We start from the raw sequence: 20,219 nt of genomic DNA, 5'->3' as shown, positions 1-20,219 counted from the left end.
TTATCTCAGAAAGGAGAGGGGATAATGTGGCTAGAAATATCTCTGTGTCTTGATTGAGTCATTTATTTGTATTTCTTATGCTCCTACTATGTGCTTTCTTGGGTCAGCGGAATGTGAATAAGAAAGACAAAGTTCCTGCTCTTATCCACGGATCTTATCCATCCATGGTTCCATCTATGGAAACCAAGGGACAAAGAGATAATAAAGTACTAGATGAGAGCAGATAATGATAAATGGTATTTTTTAAAAAGTAAGATGTTGTGGTAGGGCATCTAGGGGTAGGGACAGAGGTGGGCACTATTTCAATCTGGTGCCATGGATGACCTCACTGGTAAAGAAAATTTATCTGTACCAAGATACAAATAAAAAGGAGTCTGCCGGGAAGATCTTTCCATTCAGAGGTCCCATAAGTGCGAAGACTCTGAAGCAAGAATAAGCTTGATATGTATTTAAGACACAGCAAAGGCCATATGACTGGAAGTCTAGGGAGAGGGAGTGAATGGAAGGAAATAAGCCAGAGAGATGGGCAGGAGTCAGACCTTGGGAGTCTATGTAGACCCTTATAGACTTAGTAAGAAGCTGAGATTTTCTTAATATATATAAAAATATATATAAATTTCTCATTTTATGTAAATTTATGAATATATATATTTATAAAATTATGTAATATACTCTATATAATAGAATCTTTATATAGACTATATGTAAAATTTATATACAAATATGTATATAATTTTCTTATATAAATGTATAAAATATCATAATATTTTCAAATACATAAATACAGTTTCAAATCTAAAGGTAGCTTTTTGAGTGTAGCATCCATTGGTAACATACTCCTTGGTTCAAAGCCATAGACTATATGAAAATTTGGTCTGCTTGAATTACATTTCTAGTATGTATAGCCAACTCATTGATGCTGGAAACATTTTAAATAAAATATTCCTTGAAATATAATGAAACAGAGGACCAGAGGACCTAAGTGATAATAATGAGCAGCCCTGCCATGGACTAAATCCAGCATTAATGGTGAACTCTGAAGATCCATCTGTGCTTGGATGTGATCAGAGACTTCAGAAATGGTCCCTTTGCTATCAGCCTTCTTTCCCTTCCATTATTTATTAGGAAATAAATATTTTGTAGTTTAAGAATCCTGAGTGGGTAATTTCTGTTAGTGAGCTTGTGTGTACATATCTGTGTCATCTGTTAGACATTAGTTTGTAAATTTCTGAACTATTCATGATTCATTTGCTAATTTTCTACTCACACCAGTAAGCTCCTCTATAGAAAAACTGGTCTTCTGTGAAAATGTATACATGTAGGCATTATGGGGAAAAAAATCTATATAAAGTAATTGGTTTTTAATGAGCACCTACTATGAGCATTGCACGAAGTGTTGGGGATACAATAATAAACCAGAAATGCATAGCCTAATAAGAGAGACCAGAAAGGCTTCTTTCTCGCCCTCTTCTAAAAAAAAGTGACAGTAAAGTATAGCATGCAATGAACACTAAAACTCCCTCTTCAGAGATGACTGTTGGCCATTGTTTTCTGGAATTTCTTCTTTATATTTCCCAACATATCTCTTTGTATAAATGTTACTGAAGGCAGACTATTTCTTTTTTGTATTATTTTCACTTAATAGATCTTGAACATCTTTATGCGGGAATACTCAGAAGTCAACTCATCTCAGTGGTCATGTGCTGGCGTTTCTAATACAGAAATAAGAAATAGGAGGAAGGGAGAGGAGGCTACGTCAGGGACATGTAGAAAGGCACTTCCCCCCGACCCTGGATATTAGGAATGAGTTCCCAACTTGCCTGGACAGAGATCTGTGAAGTAAAACATGCTGGATTGGGTGGAGGCTGGGCTAGTAGGGAGCATGGCCAGCATGCTGGAGGAAAGAGCGCTCCAAATAGAAGAGTCGTGGGCAAAGTTAGTGAACAGGTATGAGGATGGGCATAGAGAACAAGGAACTGAAAGCAGTTCAAGTCTCTCAAAATTATCTATGTAATTCTTTTTTTTTTTTTTTTTTTTTTACTATTTCTTTTTCTTTTTTTTAAGTAACCTACACCCAACGTGGGGCTTGAACTGACAACCCAGAGATGGAGTCACACGTTCTACCTACTGAGCCAGTCAGGTGCCCCTAATTTTTAAATGTGGGATAAAATTTATATTTCAAATTTTTTTTTTAGTTTTTTTTTTTTAATGTTTATTTTTGAGACACAGTGTGAGCGAGGGAGGGGCAGAGAGAGAAGAGACACAGAATCCGAAACAGGCTCCAGGCTCCGAGCTGTCAGCACAGAACCCGATGCGGGGCTCGAACCCATGAACCACGAGACCGTGACCTGAGCCAAAGTTGGCTCAACCGACAGCCACCCAGGGCCCCATCAAATGTTTTTCTTTTTAAAACTTGGGCGCAAAATGAAGAAATTTATAATATGTGTTATGCAAGGGGATTGAAACTGAGACCGTCACTTCTTAGCCCGTGTTGTCCCAAAGGGAGCACCAATTTGTTTTCCTTGAGCACTTGGAGAAGAAATGAGTGGTGGCCAGAAGCATCAAGGGCTCACTATTCAGGTGGAGCCAACAGTTTAGAGATCAAAGGCATTATCAAGTAGTGGGAGAGGCAAATGTTAATACTATTTTTTGTAGTATTTTATGGCTTAACAAATAGTTCTACTTACTCTTCACAGCATTTGTGAGAATTGGAAAAAAATGTAAAGTCCTAATTTGCAGCATTTGCCAATTTCCATGGTATAAATACTCCTACTGTGGCCAATTTCAAGCTAATAACATTTTAACAGCTGGCTCACAAATTCCTGAATATTTAACAATCAGGTCTCCAGCACACAACTGTAAATAGTAGGGGGCACTCAGCTTCATTTTTCCCTCAGTCCAACTTTTACCTCCGAAGGCACCTCTGTCTTTGGTTTCTCGAATTCAATTTGGTCGCAAGATGAAGTCTGACAATGGGTTCTGTCTATTGACTAGGCAGTTTCTTTAGCAAAGCGATTCAAAGATAGTCTGTGTCTCTTTCATCCTTCAATTACTTAACACTTATCTATTAAGCACCTGGTAAGGGTTATAAATTACATCTCAAAAAACTTACAAGGCAGCTACTATTATTATCCAGTTTTACAGATGGCAATAAAAACACAGAGACTGAGGGATTTGCCCAGTGTCACACAGGTGTTAAATGCAGGAGCTGGGATTCAAACTCGGGCATCTGGCTTGAGTCCGTTCACAGCGCTTCTTCCGTGCTCGTGTCTGAAATACGCCTACAGCACATTAATATCGCAGCCCACGTCACCTAAAAAATGAGGCCTGAGTCAAAAACTTACATGTGTAGTAACACTTCGTTTAGAAGTGTAATCCTAAGGCGGCAGCAGTGGGGGGAAAAGTGAGGAAGTCAGGACAAAGGAAAAGCACGTGGAAGGGGATGCCGCTCATGGTTTCCAGGACAGCTATGCTGTGGTCTCAGGGGTTGTCTACAGAGAAGCCACACAAAGCTACTGTACCTCTTGACAGTGCATTCCACAGATGGCAAGAGAAATTCATCCCAAGGGATGGTAACTCCCTCCCCTGTACTTTTGGGTTGTCCGTACGAGGGTGCCAAGTGGGTCCTGGGATGTCTCACGTCTCAGCAGCAGCAGAAAATCCTGGGACGTGAGGTTGGAGGGCTGTGGCGTAGGCTGTAGTAAGGTGCCCTTGGGTTGTGCCTGTGAGGGGTCTGGGGGTCAGAGTCAGCAGCCACCTAGTCAGCACACCCTTGAGTCAGTGGTTGTGGCCGAGGCAGCAGGGACCTGGTTGCCTCAGCACAGGTGTTGATCCTCTAAAAGCCAAATCGACATAAGTGGACAGATCTGGGACTATGCCTCAGTTAGAAGCATGACTTTGAATGGGAGGGTGTCAGTATACCGTACATTGAAACATTGCAGCGCGGAGTAGACCGGCTGCCGACTCGTCCCGCAGCTCATAACAGTGCTGCTGTTAATGGAGGGTAAGGACCGCATTTCTCCTTCTCACAGAATCCCCATACACTTGCGACTTGTAGGGGATCAATGGTAAAGTGACACTGGAGACCCAGGCCTAAGCCTCCTGAAGAAGATAGAAATCAAGTTAGGTTGTAAACATCGAAGATGTCCCCTAAAGCTACTTGGCAATCCTAGGAGGTCATCCGGAAAAGGATTAATTCAATCTCCCACTATACTCTCATAATACTTTTGTTCTTTATATGACGTATTTCGCCCTAGATTAACATTATTGGACTCACAATCCTAGACTGTAAGTTCCTTGAAGACGTGTATCTCATTTTTTGTCTTGATCACTCCTTTTATCGGTTCATGTAATCACCAACTCAATTTTTTGACCTGAATGTAATGTTGTATGATATATCATGTATATGTATATGTATCATACATGTATGATGTATATATCGTGAAGGGCTTTGTGCAAAATGAAAATGCAGGGTCTGTTTTCAAAAAAGAGAAAGTGCTGGGATGCCTGACTGGTTCAGTTGGAAGAGTGTGCGACTCTTGCTCTCAGGGCTGTGATTTCAAACCCCATGTTGGGTGTAGAGATTACTTAAATAAATAACTTAAAGGTGCCATTAAACCTACAAAAATAAAAGATTTAAAAAGTTATTATAAAACACAATGTGGATAATATTGGAGTAACAACACAAACTTACAAATTATGAAAAAAAATATTTCTGATGCTGTCATTTTATACAATAAATACAACACACGTGATCTTCATCACAAATTATTTATTGCCTCATTTCTCTAAATTCATTTATTAGATCATTAAACACACTTTGAGCAATATTGAAATATTTTAAGCAATATTGAAAGTGAGGTCAGTTTTTGAAAAATGTTTACTTTGGAGAGAGAGGGTACCAGAGGGGCAGGTGCAGAGAGAGAGGGGGACAGAGGATCCCAAGCAGGCTCTGCACTGACAGCAGAGAACCAATGTGGGGCTCGAACCCACAAACTGTGAGATCATGACCTGAGCCGAATTTGGAGGCATAACCCATGGAGCCAATAGTGCAGAGACATCAGTCATTCATAAACTTAGGATTGAAAATATTTCTTGTAATTTTTACTGTGCTGGGGCACCTGGGTGGCTCAGTTGGTTAAGCTTCCGACTTCAGCTCAGGTCATGATCTTGTGGTCTGTGAGTTCGAGCCCCACGTCGGGCTCTGTGCTGACAGTTCAGAGCCTGCTTCGGATTCTGTGTCTCCCTCTCTCTTTGCCCTCCTCTGCTCATGCTCTGTCTCTCTCACTCTCAAAAATAAACAAACATTAAAAAAAATTTTTTTTGAAAGTATTTCTTGTAATTTTTAATTGTGAGGAAAATCTGAAATAGCTGTTAGTCTGGTTAGGAGTATTTTATACACCATGACAACGTTAGGATAAATTTCTGATATCAAAATAGAAGTTTATAGCACATCTAGAACTGATTCCTGTGGAACAATTTTTCTAAAAGGATTTAATTTTTCACAAAAAAACCGTTTTGAGTTGGTCTGAATTTAATTTTATGTGTAAATTTATACAGTGGCCTTTTAATGTTTCCTCTGACAATTCTTGTAAACCTGTAGAGGTTGTACAAGATGCTACAAGTGACTTGGTGATCTGCATATAAATCAAAACATGTTTATGCATAATATTGCCATGTATTCAGTTACAGTAAAATTTGAATTTAAAAAAATTGTTTTGTCATTAATCAGTTCGTCTCAAGCTTCATACGAAAATAGCGTGGGGGGAGTGTTTATTCAATGCTACGATATTTCCATTAACTTGTGTTGATAAGCCTGTGGGTATTTAATTTGCAGTATTGTAAGCGCTTTCCAAAGCTGGAGATTCTAAACTCCTTTAAGAATTCTAAGAACTCCCTAATGTTCTTTATTTCCGTGTCCCTGCATATGCTTTTGTTGTGTAATAACAGACTGACAAAGTTTAGTGCCCTAGCACAACAAAACGATCGCCTTCTAAATGGGTCTCACACCCAACAAGTTGACCCTGGCTGTATCTTAATTTTAGCAAGACATCCGTGGACTGTGGAAAAATAAGACCTAGATCAATGGCACCAAAATGCTTTTGATTCCAAATGTAAAAAGAACGACGTATGACATCATGACTCAGATTACACACATATCTCTATGTTCCTGAGACAGACGTTTTCTGCAAAAATACTTAAAATTAATAGGAGAGGCCCTCTGATCATTTCTGTCCAACTTTTAAGGACTAACAATCCACCCAGTTATTTCACAACGTGTTATCAGTTGTAACCCTACAATTGGAAAAATGGTGGTCTGGATAGGGATACAAGTCAGTAGCTTGACTGGAGTGACAGTGTGCAATTCTATATTTTAAAACTTTGAAGTAAGGTATATTATCTAACTGGAAAATCTTGCTCAAAGGTAGCTCCTTAGAAGGAATGGTCAGAAATGGAGACAAATGTTTTGCAATGAAAGGCAAGGCTCAATACTCAGTCCTGCTTGGTTGAACATTTCCATCGGTGGCTTGGATAAAACGGGTTTTATTCCCATTCAGTGCAGCGTGCACAACTCTGGGGCTTAGTGCTGTGCTCTGGCTGGGGTTGCCTACCTCAAGTGAAGGACCCAAACACACGAATCCAGTACAATAAGGTGAAGTCCTATGACCGAAGTCAGCACCTGGGGATTCAGGAGCACACAGAAAGGAAGGAGTCCTCGCCTAACAGTGCAGGCTGGTCAGGCACGAGAATACCATCCCCAAGCTGTGAATTACAAATACAGTAAAAAAATGGGGGACAAACAGACCTCACATGCTTTTAGTCATCCCCAACACTTAAGGGCATTAATGCCCATCAAGTAAAACAATGTTCTAAAACAAGGGACAACTTTTTTTTTAATTTTTTTTTTTTTTTTTTTTTTTGAGAGAGAGAGAGAGAGAGAGAGAGAGACAGAATGAGCAGGGGAGGGTCAGAGAGGGAGACACAGAATCTGAAGCAGGCTCCAGGCTCTGAGCTGTCAGCACAGAGCCTGACGTGGGGCTCGAACTTACAAACTGTAAGATCATGACCTGAGCTGAAGTTGGACGCTCAACTGACTGAGCTACCCAAGTACCTCAAGGGGCAACTTTTTGACAAATAATTCAAGAGGCTCGTAAAAGACTAAATTCTGAATCTCTCTTGATTTCTCCTTTTTCTCAACTGGGGTTTACACGGAATTATTTTTTCCTGTTAAGGCTAACGTTACTTGTCGACTGGGCCATGGGGGTGCTGGGATCTTTGGTGAAACGTTATTCTGGGTGTGTCTGTGAGAGCGTCTCTGGATGAGCTTAACATTTGACTCTGTAGATGGAGTTAAACTGATTGTCCTCCTTAACATGAGTGGGCCACATCCAATCATTTGAAGGCCTGAATAGAACAAAAAGGCTGCCTTCTAAGCAAGGGAGAATTTCTCCTGCCTAGTTAGGACATGTCTTGGGACATCCAATGTCCCAATTGGGGACCTCAGATTTTTTCTGCTTTCTGACTCAAACTGAAACAACTACTTTTCTTAAGTCTCAAGCAAACCAGCCTTTGGATGGAAACTACACCCTTGGTCCTTCTGGCTCTCAGATCTTCAGACTGGGACTGTAACTACACCCCTTGTCTCCTGGGTCGCTAGCTTAACCCAGGAGCTGGTCAGCTTCCATAATCCATGAGCCAATTCTTTAAAATAAATGTCTTCACCCCCCCACACACATCCTATTGGTTCATTGTGTTGGTTCTGTTCTCTGGAGAACCTTAATACATAGTTGTAACAAATTTTTTCAAGTTATTTTCAAGTTCTTTTTATTATCAAATCAATGGAACTTTAAGTGAAAAATTCAGATAAGCTGAAAAGAAGAGCAAGGGAAAGGAGGGGAGGGAAAGAGAAGGGAGGGAAGTAAGGAACAAAATCCATAATCCTACCAATTTTAGTTAATCCCTGTTACAACCTTGGTGTATATCCTTCCAGATCTGTGAGTGTTTATGCACATATATATTTAGTATAGTGAAAATGGGATTACATGCTTTTATAAACAGTTTGATTTTTTCAGATGCTGACATATTTTCAACCTGTTTCCATGTCTAAATCTCCATCCTCTACATCTTCTATAGCCAAATAATATTCCGGAACTTACTACCCAAGGCTATGTTGTTAGATTGTGTTCAATATTTTAATAAACATTATACACATCTTTGCATCTATTCTTAGCATGTATCCATTATCATTTCCTCATGATAAATTCCTGAAGTGGAATTTCTGGGACAAAGAAATGTACATTTTAAGAGACTTTGACCTCCCTTTTCTGGTGGGGAAGGGGGAAGATAGGAATTTTCTTCCAGGAAATGTGTCCCAATTTGTACTTCTGCCAACATGGTCTCAGATGTGTAACATCAACAGAAAACATGAACTGAGAGACGTAATACATTAATTGGATAACAATTAAACTTCACGAAAATCTCAATGGTTTTCACTCTAAATAGCATGAGCATTCACAGAAATACATAAAAGGTCTTTAAGTTCATAAAAATATTTTTTGTGTATTACTGGCTGTGAAAAACTTGCGTCGTTCTGATAATCTCTTGCTGCATAACAGACCACCTTAAAACTTGGAGGCTTACAGCATTGACAATATTTGTTTTGTTTGTAAATATGAATCTGAGGTTTGGTCAGGGCTTGGTGGGGTCACCTCAGCTAGTGTTGATGCTGCCTGCTGCTGGGACTCCTGGTGGGTCTGTCACCCAGAATATCGGCATGTCTGTGCCCTTTGCCTGGGTTTCTCACAGCAGGATGGCTGGGTGTTCAGGGCAAAGGTCCTCATGGGGTCCAGGTGGAAGTTCTATTGCCCTATGACTTAGCCTGAGAGATCCTGTAGTGTCACTTCCTCCTTTCCTAGACCCACCTGGATTCGAGGGAATGTGAATTTCCCACTTCTCTATAGAAGGTTGTCAATATTCTATCATCAGAGTAAGCGGAATGGTATATACTGGGGCAGCCACCTCTGGAACATACAATACACTACATATGTTCTGTGAAGATGGTGTTTTAGTTTCAAGAACAGTACAAATAAGGGTGCCTGTGTGGCTCAGTTGGTTAAGCAACCAACTTTGGCTCAGGTCATGATCTCACTGTGGGTTCGAGCCCAGCATCGGGCTCTGTACTGACAGCTCAGAGCCTGGAGCCTGCTTCAGATTCTGTGTGTGTGTGTGTGTGTGTGTGTGTGTGTGTGTGTGTGTCTGTTCCTACCCTGCTTGCACTCTGTCTCTCTCTCAAAAATGAATAAATGTTTTAAAAAATTTTAAAAGAACAGTACAAGTCAGTTACATATCCTTCATGCCAAATAGAATCTTGTTTTATACTGTTAAGAACCTGGACATTAAAAAGCATTTTTCCCTATAATTATTCCCCAGGACTTAGGGACTGGCCTCATATTTGAGAATCCCCTGTAAAACTTGCACACAACTAAATACTATTGGCGTAAGATATGTAGCCTAAAACAAATTCAGTGTGTGTTTGTTTGGAGATAGTTTTAAAGGTCATATGATAAGATCTATGAGAGAGAAGTGAAGAAATTTTAAGAAGTTTTAGTCATCATTCAGGGTATGTGACTTCACGGGTGAGTACTGTAGGTGACTAAAAATAATATTATTTTATAAATCACTTAAAAAAGTGAAAGAGTAAGTTGTAGATAGACCCACAGAACAAAGGGGTACAGCAATCAGTACCTGTGGTATGGGATAGAATTTCCTGTGTCAGCATTACACGTTTGTCTCAATTTGGACAGAGTTGAACATGATATTTTCCAGAAGCTGTATAAGATCATCAGGATTGGCTTGAATGATGACAAAGTCAGTGATGTCAAGAGTGAATATATAAAGTTTGAGCAAAATTATTTCATGAGATATGAGTAAGGAAAAACACTGTTTCTAAATTGAGATTACTTTATACAATTTGCAGTTGGAAAAGCTGTTACAAAATTCATAAATTCATAAACAGCTGACTGTATCATCTCCATTTTTCTATAAATATTTGCCTCATGTTTCAATAGAGTTTATATTTTCATTTTATTTTTAGAACAGTATTAAATGAATTTTTGAAGTATTCTCGTTTTTAGTTTATTAAGGTTATTTTTCTTGAGGGTGATCAATTAGTCAAGCGATTTAAAATGTTCCAAATGGCTTAATAGTAACCAAATCTGTGTTTCAACTAACCTGATCTGTGTGTTCCAGTGCCTGGGACATACTGGGCCCCCAGTGAACGTTCCTTGAAGTGAATGCATGTCTTAGATCCTCTCTGCTGTTTTATATTAGCCTGTAGGGCCCGGGGAGGAAGGAGAATAAGGCCTGTCAGCTGGCTTGCGATTGCTTTTGCTCCAAAGGGACCCCCTGCCCTGTACCTGCCTACTCTCACACAAGTATTTAAAATGCAGGAGGAGGGGGGCTTCTGGGTGGCTCAGTCAGTTGAGCGACCGACTTTGGCTCAGGTCATGATCTCACGGCTTGTGAGTTTGAGCCCCACGTGGGGCTCTGTGCTGACAGCTCAGAGCCTGGAGCCTGCTTCGGATCCTGTGTCTCCCTCTCTCTCTGCCCCTCCCCGCTCATGCTCTGTCTCTCTCTCTGTCAAAAATAAATGAAACATTTGAAAAATAAACAAAATAAAATAAAATGCAGGAGGAGGAAGAATTCCAAAGAAAGTCTCTCTTAACCATTTTGAATGTTACCTGCCATGGGAAAAAAGAGGACATAAAACATAAATATTATGACAACCTTTCGGGGCTTGGCCAAACTCTCTGCCAGGTCATCCCTTGCCTGGAGGAATATTCTGAGGGCCTAGGTCACACAGGCCAGTCCAAAGAACACATTTATGCTGCTTCCTGTATTGTGCTTTTTTTTTTTTTTTTTTTAAAGGGAGAGAGCCTCTGTGAGCAGGGAGAAGGGCAGAGGGAGGGAGGGAGAGAGGGAGAGGCAGAGAGGGAAAGAGAGAGAGAGAGCGAGAATCTTAAGCAGACTCCAAGCAGACTCAGCATGGAGCCCAACGTGGGACTTGACACCACGACCCTGGGATCATGACCTGAGCCCAAGTCAGGAATCGGATGCTCAGCGCACTGAGCCTCCCAGGCACCCTCTGAATTGGGCTTTTTGAGTGACAGAATCTCAGTGCAGCAGGTGGTACCCACCTAACATGGGCAGTACACTGTGGGGTTAAGCTTGTGTTTGAATTACCCGAGTTAATAGAGTCTCATTTCTTGGACTTGTGGGGCTGCTGCAGGGGCCGTGGGCTAGCCCTGAACTGGAGGCACTAACAAGTAATACTGACCAATGCAGAATGTGGAGGAGACCCCAGAGTCTGAAATATTATAAACCTTCCAGGATTGTCTTTTTATCCACGCATGGAACCTCTTGGTTTCTCTTTAGGATCCAGTCCATCATCGTTCCCTCTCCCACAGTCTTTTTTCCTGCAAATTCCAGTTTTTAGAAACCCTCTTTATTATCTGGATATTGATGGGTTTGGGGACGTGTGAGCTTAGGAAAATGAAAACTTTTTCTGAATGGCAGTATAGATACTGATTTCTCTTACAGATTGGTCACCTGTAGGCATAGTAATTTAATGTACATATTAAGAAAGAGTGTTTCGTAGAACATTTTCTGAGATGCTTCCTCTAGTTGGAAAAAAGTGCCTGGTAAAAGGAGAATAAATCTTCTATAAGGTTTTTGATGGAGAGAGAGTTCTCTGAGGTAGTTACGGATGCTTTGGCAACAGTATAACTACTGGGGTAGCTCCTAAAGGTGTTAATTAGCACCTTATTCTTGAGATTATTTATCTATTGATTTTTTTTCTTTTTTTAAATTTTAAAATATTTATTTTTGAAAAAGAGAGAGCGCGAGCGCACATGCACAAGCAGGGGAGGGGCCAAGAGAGAGGAGAACATAAAATCGGAAACAGGCTCCAGGTTCTGAGCTGTCAGCACAGAGCCTGACGTGGGGCTTGAACTCAAACCGTGAGATCATGACCTGAGACAAAGTCAGATGCTCAACCGACTGAGCCACTCAGGCACCTCCCCAGCCCCCCCACCCCCCCGCCATTGATTGCTTTTTAAACTACAAAGCAATATACAACAAAATGTGTGCAAGGAGAAATTTAGTGATAACATTTGTGATACCTCCATACTACTTCACAAAGTAACCAATATTAACAGTATAGTGTGAATAATTCCATATAGGTCTATATGTTAATTAGTTTATTTAACAAATTTTACCAAAACACGTTCAATCTGATTGGTCTCATTTAGCAGTATACCACGGTTGTGGTCAATATTCTATGCCAATGCATAAAGCTTTAACTCATTCTTTTTATTATCCATATCTAGAGTATGCCTGTACTGCACCTGAAACCATTTTGTTGTCAACTTTTTAACCCTTTGAGCCATGTTTCCACAAATATTTTTGTAGCTACATCCTTATGTATGGTGTAGCACACTCAAAGGGTAAAAAACCTACTCCTAAAGGGGGAACCCTCTTATACTGTTGGTGGGAATGCAAAGTGGTACAGCCATTCTGGAAAACAGTATGGAGGTTCCTCAGAAAGTTAAAAATAGAACTCCCCTATGACCTAGCAATTGTACTACTGAGTATTTACCCAAAGAATACAAAAATACTAAATCAAAGGGATACATGCACCCCGATGTTTATAGCAGCATTATCTATAATAGCCAAATTACGGAAAAAGCCCAAGTGTCCGTCTACTGATGAATGGATAAAAAGATGAGGGGGCACCTGGCGGGCTCAGTTGGTTTAGCTTCTGACTCTTGATTTCAGCTCAGGTCACGATCTCATGGTTTGTAAGTTTGAACCCTGCGCTAACAGTGTGGAGCCTGCTTGGGATTCTCTCCCTCCCGCTCTCTTTGCCCCTCCCCTGCTCTCATGCACTCTCTTTCAAAATAAACTTTATTTTTTTTAATTTTTTTTTTAACGTTTATTTATTTTTGAGACAGAGACAGAGCATGAACAGGGGAGGGGCAGAGAGAGAGGGAGACACAGAATCAGAAGCAGGCTCCAGGCTCTGAGCCATCAGCCCAGAGCCCGACGCGGGGCTCGAACTCACGGACCGCGAGATCGTGACCTGGGCTGAAGTCCGACGTCTGACTGAGTCACCCAGGCGCCCCTCAAAATAAACTTTAAAAAAGAAGAATGAAGTCTTGCCATTTGCAGTGACATGGATGGAGCTAGAGAGTATAATGCTAAGTTATTATATATTATTAAATAAGCCAGAGAAAGACAAATACTATGTGATTTCACTTATACGTGGAATCTAAAAAGCAAAACAACTGAAAAAGGGGCAGGGGGAGGGAGAGGCAAACCAAGAAACAGTCTCTTAACTGTGAAGAGCAAACCAATGACTACTAGAGGTTAGGTTGGTGGGGGGTTGGGTGAAATAGGTGATGGGGATTAAGGAACGCACTTGTCTTGAGCACTGGGTGATGTATGGAAGTGTTAAATCACTATATTGGAGACCTGAAAGTAATATAATACTGTATGTTAACTAACCAGACTTTAAATAATAATAAAAAAAACCTTACTCCTTACCCCTATTGGATGCTATAGATTCACATCCACCACGTCCAATGCAGTAGCGATGAGCTACAGGTGGCAATTAAGCATATGAAACATGGCTCGTCTGAGTGAAGATGTGCTAGAAGTTTAAAATATACATCAGATTTCAAAGATTTAGTGAGGAAAAAAGGAAAATATCTCTTAAAATTTTTTACTCCTTACAGATGGAAATACTATATTGGATATAATAGGCTAAACAAAACTTATTACTGAATTGAATTATATGTGTTTGGTTTTCCTTTTTTAAATGCTGCTCTCAAAAAACTTTTAATTACTTACATGGCTCACATTTGTGGCTGGTATTCTGTTTCTATGAAGACGAGTGTTACAGGTGTTTAAATTTTTTCCCAGATGACTCAAGCCATCGTAAATAGGTTTCCTACTTTGTTTTGATTTAAATTTTGAATGGGTAATATGTGTACACAGTGCAAAATTCAAAAGGGATAAAATGGTGTAAGAAGTGCTTATAATGGTCTTCTATGACTACTATAACAAATTAGCCCAAACTTCATGGCTTCAAACAACACAAATTTATTCTTCTAGAGGTCAGAAGTCTTTTTTATTTTTTAATTTTTTTTTTCAACGTTTATTTATTTTTGGGACAGAGAGAGACAGAGCATGAACGGGGGAGGGGCAGAGAGAGAGGGAGACACAGAATCGGAAACAGGCTCCAGGCTCCGAGCCATCAGCCCAGAGCCTGACGCGGGGCTCGAACTCCCGGACCGCGAGATCGTGACCTGGCTGAAGTCGGACGCTTAACTGACTGCGCCACCCAGGCGCCCCGAGAGGTCAGAAGTCTTAACTGGATCTCACTGGCCTAAAGCCAAGGTGTCTTTTTTGCTGGCTTGCCTTTTCCCACTCTTAGAGATTGCTTGCATTTCTTGGTTCGTGGTCCTGTACCATCTTCATGGCCATCAATGATGGGTCACATCATCTGCTCTGACTCTGGATCCCCTTCTGGTTGCCTTTTTCCCCTTTTTTTCAGGCAGCTTTGTTGAGATATAAATCACATAGCGTCCAATTTACCCATTTAAATGTGTAACTCGGCGGATGTTAGTGTATTCGTAGACTTGGGCATCCGTGATGACAATCACTTTTAGAACATTTTCATCACCTCCAAAAAAACCCTGTAGCCTGTAGCCATCAACTCCCCTCCAGTCACTCTAGCCCCTAGAAACCACTAATAGATTCCCCATCTGTCTAGATTTGCCTATTCTGGACTTTTCATATAAATAGAATCACAATACATAGTCCCTGGTGACTGGCCACTTTCACTTAGCATGATGCTTTCCAGATTCATCCATATTGTACTGTGTATCAGCACTTTCTTTTTATTGCCAAATAATATAGCATTGCATCCCCTTTTCCACCACTGAGGACTCTTGTGATTCCTGGACCTACCAGACAGTCTGGGATAATCTTCCTATCTAAATTCAACTGTTCAGCAACCTTTGTTCCACGTGCAATCTAAATTTCCTCCTGCTATTTAACATTTATATTCACATGTTCCAGGGATTAGGATGTGGAGGTCTTTGTTGGGGGGGGGGGGGTGGGCATCACTCTGCCTATCTGCGTGCCCAGCTTCAGGAGGTACCTTTTACAGCAGAACACAAGAAACTCTCTTCCCAGAGGCAGCACTGTTGCTGATGTCTTTCATATTCTTAAGTTATATTCTATGCATATGCAGACATAGACTTTTTTTTCTCATGTCATAGTAACATCTACACTATACTACAAACTGTATATACTATCTTTAGCCTTGTTTTTTTGTTTTTGGTTTTCTAGTCTTAAATCTGTCTTGGAATTTGTATTCATTCCCTAGGAGTGCTGTAACAAATTACTACAAATCGGGTGACTTAAAACAACAGAAATGTCTTCTTTTACAGCTCTGGAGGGCAGAAGTCCCTCCAGAGTGAAGAATCTGTTCCTTGCTTCTTCCACCTTCTTGTGCATCCAGACATTACTTGTCTTAGGGCTGCATCATTCTTATCTCTGCCTCTGTCTTCACATAGCTTTCTGTCCTTCTCTCTTGGTGTGTTCACCTATCTCTTAGAAAGATACTTGTCACTGGATTTAGGGCCCACCCAGATTGTCTAGGGTGATCTCATTTGAAATCCTAACTTAATTACATCAATAAAGGCCTTTTCCCAATTAAGGTCCCATTCACAGATTCTGGGGATTAGGACATGGGCATACCTTTTGACACATCAACATTCAACCTACTAGAGCCATCATTCCACATAACGTGTAGCGTAGCCTTACTCGCTAAGCAATTGCATGGTATTTCATGGTGAGATTTGGCTTAGATAAGTGTCCTATGGTGACACCTATGTTGTTCTATTTGTGGCTTTTCTTTTAAATTAGCGGTCACAATATTTTGAAACGGCCTGTAAATTTACATAAAGGGGCGCATCTTAAGAAAAAGAATGGCTGATTTAGACTGTCTTGTGGAATCGTGCTGGGAGTGGAATTAAGCAAAGGCACTTAAAAGAGGGTATCAGGCGTGCCCATTGCTCTTGAATTTGGAGGTTCTTTCACATTGAAGGAGATATAGAAATCCAGTTGAAATATTTCAGGCTTGTGAAGGGACCTGAGGTCATTCTGACCAGGGAGTAGGGTAGAGCCCTTGTTGGCTCTTTCCCGGTACTCCTTACCCTCCCAGGGAGCTGTGAGCTTGCTTCAACAGTGAGCTCATATTTACCGACTGCCTGAGGATCCTTGGAGAGAGACGTGCAAGCAGACAGCTCTGCCAGGTTCGGGAGCAGCCTCTTCTCCTCTGGGAAGAACGAACGTCCCAGAGCCTGTTTACTGGTTAACCAAGTGCTTGCCAGAATGGCAGCTGTCCTGCCCAAACCCCATACGGTCTCTAACTTGTGTGGCAGCATCTGGTTAAGTCGCCCTCCCCATATGATTTCAAAAGCTGCATTTTGTGCCCACAACTTCATTTCCCACAAACTGTGCAAGTGAGAATTTCAAGTTTGACTTGTAGTTTTGTTCTTCTACTCACTTCCCTTCCCCCTCCACACACACACACACACACACACACACACCTTCAAAAGAAATCACATCAGGTAAACTCGGGTTATTGTGTTTCTTAGGTAAGGCTTTTAGATAAAACCTGAGGTGCGGCACTGCTGGCTTCCAGTGGCCTCCAGCCCAGAAGCAGTTTGCATAGATTATATTACACAAAGGCACGATTCAGGGAGGGCTCCAAACAAGGGTGTATTGTATCACTGTCGCTTTGTTGGGAGTCCTGTTAATGGTTTACATGCACTGTGTCCTCCAACTTAAACATATACGTCCTATATAACAGGAGCAACCTGAGGACTTCTATGATAACTTTTGCCGACTGACTGTATTTGAGGGAGACCCTAAACCTGGGGTGCCAAGGACCTTCCTTCTCCCCCCTCTCCATCCTGCCAGCTTCCCTCATTATGCCACTCTCTGGCCCCTCCCTCTGGAGCCACTGCTGACTTATGACTCCAAACCCTCAGGGCCCTCTCTGGGACTCAGGTCTAGCAGGGGTGGGGGTGGGCAGTAGGCACCCCAAACTTGACAGAGCAGCGCCTTCTCCCACCCCCAAAGGAAGTAACTGCTTCAGTGCCTGGTAGGGGTGATTCTAGCTCTTTGTGAGCCAGGATGGATTGCTGTCTCCTCTCCACAGATTGCTCAATCAGACCATCAGATAATAACACAATGTCCAATTCTCCATGCTGCCCTTAGGAGGATCCAAGCAATCTGTCTCCCTAAACAGAGGTAGGAGAAGCCCTCTCACCTCTCTGTACAACATGGATCTCTGATAAGGCTAATGCTAATATAATGCCAGCTGACATTCACCGAAGGCTCACTCTATGGCCCTTTTCAATTTTTTTTTAACGTTTTTATTTTTTATTTTTGAGACAGAGACAGAGCATGAACAGGGGAGGGGCAGAGAGAGAGGGAGACACAGAATCTGAAACAGGCTCCAGGCTCTGAGCGGTCAGCACAGAGCCCGACGTGGGGCTAGAACTCACGGACCGTGAGATCATGACCTGAGCCAAAGTCGGTCGCTCAACCAACTGAGCCACCCAGGGGCCCCCATCTGGCCCTTTTCAAGATTATTCCTATCAGGGCTGCCTGGGTGGTTCAGATGGTTAAGCGCTGGTTGAGCATCCAACTCTTGATACTGGCTCAGCTTGATCTTTCACTGTTGTGGGATCGAGTCCTGTGTCATGCTCCACGCTGAGCATGGAGCCTGTTTGGGATTCTATCTCAAAAAAAATAAACTTAAAAAAAAAAAGATATTCCTATCAGTCTTCACAAGAACCCCAGGAGGCAGGCACTATGACTGACACCATTTAAGCAGATGGGGAAACCCAAAGCACAGATAAGAGAAGTGACCAAGGTTACATCTTAAAGAGAATTTCAGGGCTGGTGCTCACTGGGGAGGTGAGCTCACCACAAGTACGGACAGGGTTCCCACTGGCCCAACCTGGTCCTGTTTGGGTTACACTGACAAGGGCCGGGGATGGGGGGGCAAAAAATGTGGGTGTGAATCCGGCATGAACGGCCATTTTTCTGATTGTCTATAATGGAAGGATGACGTAATACCTGATTTCAGGCTCAGTTCTGCAAAAGATATGAGGGATGGCTTATATTCTTTTTGTAAACATGCCATTTATATTAAGGATGGACTTACCTTCATCATAAACTTTCCCTCTACTAGAGATGAAAAAACAGTAAATGTCCTGTGTCAGTTTTCAGGAGGATCCAAGACCACCTCGTTTTGGAGCCTTGTTGCCCATGTTCTCTCAGGTCAGTACAATCAAAAGCATCTTCTTGTTCTAGGTTTGAGAGATATGGTGGTAACAAAAGCTGGTCAGTTCCTCTTTGCATGGAGACTCCTGGGTGCCCTCCCTGTAATCAATTATCTCCTTGGAATTTTATCCTCTGTTTGTGGCATTGACTGACACCATTAATAGTCAGCCAAGTGCTTATCTAATCAATTCCTTGGGTCGGAACGAGGGCAGCCACCTATGTGCAGAAGAGCCTACATCATGTGAGGGAGGGAGCAGGGGGACGTCCCCCATGCCTAAAGACTTTCTCTCTCCTTAGGAGTCCCGAGGCTCCTGGCATCTCACCATTAGATTCCATGCTTCCCTTAGACATCCCCCCACCATGCCAGGCTTTTATGTCAGTTAAGACTGAGTTGATTTGCATGTAACAGGAACCGAGCTTGCATAGTTTAACCAAGTTGTTTATTTTTCTCACATAACAAGAAGTCTGGAGATAACTAATGCAGAGTGGTGCGTACCTGAGGAGGCCGCCCGGTGCTCACGCCCCTCACTGTGGCCTCCTGCTCAAGTACCTTCCGTGTGTGTGGCTTTTGCCTTCACACTTGTAAGATGGCTCCTGCTTTCCTCTGCTATCCCATCCCATTTGCATTCCAGGTGAGAAGAGGGAAAAGAACAAATGGAACAAAGCTCAGGGCCAGCTAAGTCTGCTCACTGTTATTAGGCAAGCAGTCTCCTTCCCAAACCTCCACCCGTAGACTTCCTAGTCCATTTCAGATCCACCTGTATCTGGGAGGAAGTTTGAGGGGGGTCATTGTTTTTACTTGGGCACATTGCTTCCTTGGACAAAGTTGTGAGATCTTGAAGGAAAAAAAAAAGATGGACCCTTTGAAATAGGGTACATCTCTTGAACAGGAATATGTCTTGAACAGTCAGCATGTGAAGTCATTAACACTCTAATACAAATTGGGGTATTGTAGCCAGATACTGTCTTCCCACAACTCAAGGAATCAACGGCCACACAGGGACACCAGGCTAAAAGATCAGGACCAAAGGACAACAACTTTGTCCCCTTCACACATCTGCTTGCTTGCTTGCCTGCTTCTCGGATGTGGTCAACTTCCCTCCAGTCCGGGGTTTCTGAACCTTGGCGCTACTGACATTTTGGACTGGGCAATTCTTGGATCTGAGAGCTGTCCCGCGTGCTGTAGGATGTTTATCCTGGCCTCTACCCACTAGATGCCAGTAATACTGGGCCTCACCCCCAGCTGTGATAACCAAAACAGTCTCCAGACGCTGCCAGACTGCCCCTGGTTCGGAATCACTGATCTAGTCTGTTCCCCTCCACAAAAAATTGCTGACAAAACCCCTCTTTTTCCTGGTTTTTGAAACGAGAGGTGTGGACTTGACCTCCTCCCCAGCAGTGGACCTCGGCCAAGGAGGACCTCCGGGCAAGATCTGTCCTGCACATCTGCACAGCAGCGGCAGTGGGCTGCTTCTGGCCCACGTGGCACCTGCAGGGTGGCCCCTTGTATTCAAAGCCCAGCACCCCGTGGGCAAAACTGAGGGCTGTCAGATTGTGAATAAAAATAAAAACGTGGAATGCCGGGTAAAATTTCAATTTCAGATGAGCAACAAAGAATTTTTTGATATGCGTGGGTCCCATACAGCCCTAAATGGGAGCAACGGGTCTGCGTTTTCAGTCCGGATAATTCCTGAGATCCTCTTTTACTGCCACGTTTCATGACGGTGTGCACAGCCACTTCCTCTTACTAGTATACCTAGTATGCTGGCAGCCAAAGGCTCTGATAGAAAGGC

At 42.2% G+C, this 20,219-nt stretch overlaps 1 long non-coding RNA gene across 1 annotated transcript in view; it reads left to right on the top strand.

Annotated features, from left to right (window-relative positions):
* The window catches only part of LOC123386576, a 36,718-nt gene extending 16,702 nt beyond the window's left edge, over nucleotides 1-20,016 (top strand). Inside the window, exons 2-3 of the long non-coding RNA XR_006600653.1 lie at nucleotides 18,366-18,423; nucleotides 19,382-20,016. This is a non-coding gene — a long non-coding RNA (uncharacterized LOC123386576). The remainder of the gene's footprint in view (nucleotides 1-18,365; nucleotides 18,424-19,381) is intronic.
* Nucleotides 20,017-20,219: the final 203 nt, after the last annotated feature.

The sequence above is a fragment of the Felis catus genome, chromosome A1 (genome assembly GCF_018350175.1).
Source record: "Felis catus isolate Fca126 chromosome A1, F.catus_Fca126_mat1.0, whole genome shotgun sequence".
Classification (NCBI taxonomy): Eukaryota; Metazoa; Chordata; class Mammalia; order Carnivora; family Felidae; genus Felis; species Felis catus.
Note: the sequence above shows the minus strand (reverse complement) of the source record. Positions and strands in the feature narration are given on the sequence as shown.